Below are 6,655 nucleotides of genomic sequence, written 5' to 3'. Positions count from 1 at the left end.
TGCCAACCCACCGCAGGACACACACAAACACACCCACACACCAAGCACACACTAGGGCCAATTTAGAATCGCCAATCCACCTAACCTGCATGTCTTTGGACTGTGGGAGGAAACCGGAGCGCCCGGAGGAAACCCACGCAGACACGGGGAGAACATGCAAACTCCACGCAGGGCGGACCCTGGAAGCGAACCCAGGTCCCCAGATCTCCCAACTGCGAGGCAGCAGCGCTACCCACTGCGCCACCGTGCCGCCCGTACAGTATAATCAGTTTCATTATATGTAAAAATCTTAATTTAATTGATTCCCTGTGGTATCACTTAAGTGTACTGTGTTGACCACTGTGGTGGGCTGGCATCCTGCCTGCGGTTTGCTCCTGCCTTGTGCCCTGTGCTGGCTGGGAATGGCTCCAGCAAACCCCCGTGACCCTGTGTTAGGATATAGCGGGTTGGAAAATGACTGACTGTATTTACCATTCCATACGGATTTATTTTTTTAATCTAGCCGAGGAACACGTGGCCAATAAAGTTAAATCACATCAATGAGATTTGGACTACTACTTCATATTCCAAATCATCAACCTGGCTTTTAACTTCTAAAGCTGCCATCAATAATAAGTTCCACAGCAACTAGACAGACCACCCATCCTTTACAAAGTGGCATTGTGCAGCGACCTTGGCTCTTAGTCTTTTCTTAAATTCCCGGGTAGCAGTGTTATAGTTCAAACCTTGCCTTATAACTCGCCTATTCTAATCTTTAATATCAGAAGCAATTCTGTTCATTTTATTTTCTGACCTTTCTGCATCCAAGTTCGTAATATTCTAATGTGCGGTTTATTAAATATTCGATCAACCTACTCCGTTTCAAACATCTAGGTTAATAAATATACTATCTAGTCCTAATCTTTAATATCAGAAGCAATTCTGTTCATTTTATTTCCTGACCTTTCTGCATCCAAGTTCGTAATATTCTAATATGCGGTTTATTAAATATTCGATCAACCTACTCCCGTTTCAAATATCTAGGTTAATAAATATACTATCTAGTCTGCCGCTCTGAACCAAATTTGACTGTCGTCCGTGAAAGGCGCTATGCAAAACAAAAACTGAGCAGTTAACCCCAACACCAGACTCCCTCTGCACCCTCATTTGCCGAATGGAACCACGCCTGCCATTAAACGAAAATACTTTACACTTGAAATTTTTTCCAAAGCAGGCTTTAAAATATTATTTTCTGGGATTGATCATCGCGGTACGAACATCAGTAAAATAAGTAAAAATCGTAAATGGTTTCTTTGGGAGACACCTCTGAAAAGCAGCAAGTGTACGAGCCGCTCTCTCACACTTGACGATGTCTGCCTGTTGATTCTGCCTTGAATAATGCGGTGCAGCAGGCGAACAGAGGCCTCAGTATTTGTGCAGTGACGACGAGCCCGCGGAGGCGCAGCGCTGGAACTGCCCTTTTTAATAAACAGTTAGCAGGTTCCCCCCTCTTGCTCTCTCTCTCTTCCCTCCTCCTCTTCACGCCGGGATTTGTGTATGGAGTGGAGTGAGTTTCAACGTCACGACTCATTCGAAGCCGCGCCGTTCAGTCTCTCCATTTCGGATACCCACCCGCGGCAAGTGAGCGGCACAGCGGGGGAGAGCGGCAGCGGCATCCCGAGCGACATACACACGGCACTCGCGTTGGGAAAACTTCAATCTCAAAAAGGCAGAAGAATCCCACCCTCTCCCCCACCCCTGACAACGTGCCGCGAAGCGAGTGAGTGCCTCCTCATCTCCTTACTACCTTTTAGTAGTGGGAAGATTCGCATTGTTCGGTGCGGACGGGGCTTTCATGTGAGAAGTGTGAAGCCGAACGGGGCTCTTTGGGCGCCTTCTTGTCATTCAGCGGGGCTTTTCAAAGTGCGCAGTGCGCTTTAAAGAAGCGCCATGTTGGGGAAATATTTTTTTTTCTTTCATATTTTTTTAATCTGGTCTCTGCTGTTTTCTGAATATCTTCGCGGCTGATAGGCAGTCAGACGCGCTACTGGTCTGCACGGAGAATGTGGAGAAAGTTATTTGAGGTTTGTGTAAAAGCGGATAAAGTTTGTTATAGAGCAGGAGAGTTTTTTTTTTTTTTTTTTTTTTTTTAAGTGAAACATGTGACCGTTAGTCAGGGTGCATTGAGGTCACGGGGTTGTCTCATTTGGTAGCTAATTCCGGGCGGCCTAACCTGGGCAGGCAGTGCGTCGCCGGCCCACGTTCTGTAGTAAATTCGCTAGGAGTTGTGCCGGCCGGGTGCCAGGGCAGCGCCCAGACCGAAGCACGGTAGTGGGGTGTACTGACTCATCATCTCCGCTCCCTCGTGCCGCGGAGGACGCCAGACACGAGACAGACGGCACAGGAATGCGATTGTCGCTGTTAAAAGGACGTGCCAGACAGATATACAGTATTTCAAGATGTCCACGTTAGGCGAATATGGCAGCAAACATATTACACAGCTTTATTCCAAATAAAAAAAACTGCTTCTTATGCCAACATCGCAGACCACACCCCGCATTAATCCGCACATCAGCGCAGTGCCTGCCATAGTGCTGACAAGCAAGTGACATCCTCGTTAGAGTGCCATGAGCAGGAAGAGCCCTTCTGTTAGAACAGGGTAGAATATGGTTAGGGTAGAATCTTAGCTGGAGGTACATCTCTACCGTTGGAGGGTCCAATCCTAATAGACTGAGACAGATCATTTGTAGAACGGATTTAAACGAGCCTTCATTTGAAACATACCAGAGCAAGACTTGATCTACGAATATGTGTAAGGAGAGGGCAGTGTGATACTTAAGTGGAGGCACATTACTTCCAGAACATCATTTAACCTGAAAGCAAAATATTCCTTACCCCCATGCAGACCTCTTAAAATATTATGCAGGCGTTTTATAATATTTCAAATCACATTTGTCTTGACTGTTGGCCTAAAATGCACATAATCTTTTTTTATGCAGAAAATATACTGTAAATTAGCATTTTATTCCTTTTCATTATGTTTTATGCAATAATGTAATCGTGGCTTTTATATATGGTCTGTTTGAGATAGCTAGACTACAGTAAGCAACTGAAAGTATTTTATACCTATGAAGTGAATGTTTTTGGTATTTATTGTTGCTGCTTTTCTTCAGTTATTTTGAGAAGATATGAGCCAGTAGGTGTTCATTCATTTCATTCCCTCCCACCTTTCATTTCAGCAGATATGATGCATCGTTTATTTCCAAGTGCGTTCCAGACACTTGCTGACAGACGAAGTTGTTGCATCTTATGAAACGGTGGTTTTCTAGTTCAGTCCAGGGGCCCCCTCTGGTGTTTTGGGTGTTCGTTCCAACCACTTCAATCAGTCAGGCCTTGTTACCTTTAATTGTACTCATTGTTTAATTAGCTGACCCTTTTTTATTTTCCATTCATAACAGCAGACTAGTGTGAGATTAACACTTAACCTGAAATTATGGCTTGTTTGTATTTTTTCAGTTTCTTTAAATGCTTACTTTGTTTTTTTTTATATTAATTTTTTCTGTGACATTTACTTTCTTAGTCGTAACTGAATACCAACAATTAATGATGAGCAGAGAAGACACCAGCAGAAATGACTGTGAAAGGAGCAACTAAGTCAGTGTTACGCACTTTAATGTTCATTAGTAAACAAATGGCTAGATAACCAGAATGTTAAAACATTTTAAAAAATATTTAAATGGGGAAAATAGAATAAATATGGTACTTCTGTACTAAACAGATGGGTACAAAGGTCGTGGCACCAAATTAAAGAGGGGAGGTTGCATAAGGTTCCCCCTACCCAGTGTTGGGCTCTGTGGGGAAGGTTTCATTGCCGTCCGTTTAGTACACAAGTACCATGAATTCTTACACATTTAACACATAAATTCCCACTTCAGTAGTAATATATCATAGCCAATTTGTAATTTATTGATGAATGCAAAAAGCTTAGAAGCTGAGAATTCACAGTTACTTAAAGTAGGAGCCCAATTATCAGATGAAATGGTTTGAGATGAAAACCTGCAACCACAGCAGACTACCTGCCTAGACCGAACTTGAGAAAGACTGTTCTAAAATGTAGTAGGATTTGAAGCCATCACTGCTGTTGGGAAAATCTTCTTGTTCGTTTATGCTTCATGTATTTGTTTTACTTTTGTTAGTTACATTAGCTTTTCATTAACTCATCACACTGAATCAAGAGAATGTGAAGATCTTTAAAAGTTTACGATCAACTGTATAAGTAATAACACCAGCTTGTATGCTTTGGAAGTCCGGTAGATTTTCCCATTTTATTTTTTGGTACTTGTGTTTGTGGCAGAAAATTCTTTTAAGTATATTTAATTCATCATTAACAGTTTTAATTACAATGGACCATCCATCCATTTTCTGAAACGGCTTATTTGGTATAAATGCTTTCTTGTGTATCTTTTCCACATTGGAGAGATGGTTGTTTGATTTATCAATTCTAGGTTAATAGCATAAAGTAGGTCACTTTGCCATTCTTTGGTCAGTGTCTTAAAAAGATCACTGCTGGGCATTGTAAAACGAATCTAGTAACAATATTTCCATTTTTTTGTTGTACAGCTTATAAAGTCCCAACCCCACCCAAACAATTATGGCATTTTCCGCTATGAATAACTGTTGTAGGAAAAAGCTGTTGTGAGCTCACCCCTTTTTTCTTGACATCCAAGAACAGTGCTGCCTGTTGGAGCTGATACCTGTGCAACAGCTTTACAGGTACAGCGAGTTCAGCAGCAATCTTTGCCACCTTTTCTTTTTTTCTGTTCTGCTGTGGTACATAAAACACATAAAACATGTAACATCAGGCAGATGAGTCTCTCTTTTGTTTATCCCTTATACCCCTGGGGGGCTGTCAAAAGACAGGACCTGTTAGTCTATTGCGGCACTCCATATGTGAGTTTGGACTATACAAAAATAAATTGTATTGTAATATCTAAATATGAACATACAATGTACACGTGAATCAGAACGGATGTTCAAATTATATGTCTTAATAAATATTGCTTGAAGGTAGCAAGTTTTCAATGGCTGTTGTAGGCAAATTTAAGTCAATACATTTTATTTTATCTGTTTTGTCATATCTGTTCAGTACCTCATCACTGAGTTTGATTTTTCTCCTCGTGTTTTAAATATTGATGATTTTTTGCTTGACTTTGCCTTTTTCTTACCTTTTTTTTTGTTATTTATGCTTATTCTTTTCTGTGAACTTTTGCCAGCTTATTGGGAACTTATTCACTTTCTGCCCGGTTTAGGTTTTTCATGCAACCAGTTTATTGCTTGCATCCTTTTGTCCACCTATGATCTGAGTCATATCATCAACTCTCTCTTTAACTCTCTCTTTGTAACACATCGTTACTAGTTCTCATCTAACTTTTCCCATATCCTTAAACATCTAAGATCTGTAACCTGTGGGATACTGTAGATTGTATACATAGTGTGTAGAAATGGTGCTGGTGAACAACAGCAGGCCAGTGCAGTGTAGTTCATGGATTTGTGTTTTGTCCTATTCATGTGCTTTAAAGGATGTGGATGTGAGAAGCATGTATGTACTGTGCCAACTGATAATGTGGTATGCATAAATATTGCATGGTATTGGTTAACTGTAAACGATTAGAAGATTCATAAAATATCATATGGCATAGATTAATGTGATCATCAAAAATGATCTATACTCTGCAGTTTCCATTATTCAATTTTGTTTGCAATATGATACATTTAGTTTTGTTTTTCAAATCTTGTTAATATCATACTCTTACAGTTCTGCTCTGCAAATAATTGTCTAACCAACTTAATGCTGTTCAGGGTCACAAGGTGCCTGAGTCTATTCTAGCAGGAAGGCAGTGGATGAACCATCTTTCGAAAGTTTACCAGCCAATCACACAATCTACTCGCACACCAACCTACACTTACACAGTACCCACTTAAAGCCACAAGTAAACCTTATTTGCACATCCTTGGTGATGTGTTGGAAAACTGGGTGTATGTAAGGGAAAATCCATTCAAAAAGAAAGATAACATATTTTAAATTAACAAGAGTTAGGCAGTGGAACCAACCAGAACCACAACATATGTTGAAATAAAGGTCTTTTAAGTGTGTGCTTGTTTCTGGTCAGTGAAGGAACACAGCAAATAATTTAGCGTAATTAAGTCTTATTGTCTGGCTGTTCTGTTTTTAAGAAACTGCTCACTGAAAAAAGTTCATATACAGTGTTTAAGCAAATGTATGAAGAATGTGTTACCTGCAGTTAACAAAAGGAAGGTGTATTTGCAGTTGTAATGGAAATGTTACCGCAAAATCTATATTTAACATTGTTTAAATTATCAGATTATGTTTATAGCCATAAAGAAATTCTAATACTCAAAAGTGAGTTGAAATTTTATTATTTAACAAATTGCTTTTCGAAAGTTAATTGGCAACATGAATTTTCCTGTTTTGCTTTAATGACTGAGCTTTTGTTTGATTGCACAAAAGGAGTTCTAGAGAATTCCCACAGCTAACCTAAATTAATATTCTTTCATAGTATGTAGGCTCTGGAGAATGGCTATTTTAGAAGAGATGTGGAAAAGCTTTTAACGGAGTATTATGTCCCTATAAACATTTATTAATTGCAATTAGTCA

The 6,655-nt window shown here is 39.9% G+C and overlaps 1 protein-coding gene across 1 annotated transcript in view; it reads left to right on the top strand.

Annotated features, from left to right (window-relative positions):
- Positions 1-1,450: 1,450 nt before the first annotated feature.
- LOC114646765 (ceramide synthase 2-like) overlaps positions 1,451-6,655 on the top strand; it is a 138,730-nt gene continuing 133,525 nt past the window's right edge. Inside the window, exon 1 of the mRNA XM_028795103.2 lies at positions 1,451-1,759. The gene's annotated coding sequence lies outside the window, so the exon portion shown is untranslated. The remainder of the gene's footprint in view (positions 1,760-6,655) is intronic.

Source organism: Erpetoichthys calabaricus, chromosome 2, assembly GCF_900747795.2.
Source record: "Erpetoichthys calabaricus chromosome 2, fErpCal1.3, whole genome shotgun sequence".
Taxonomy (NCBI): domain Eukaryota; kingdom Metazoa; phylum Chordata; class Cladistia; order Polypteriformes; family Polypteridae; genus Erpetoichthys; species Erpetoichthys calabaricus.
This window is presented reverse-complemented; position numbering and strand designations above follow the sequence as displayed.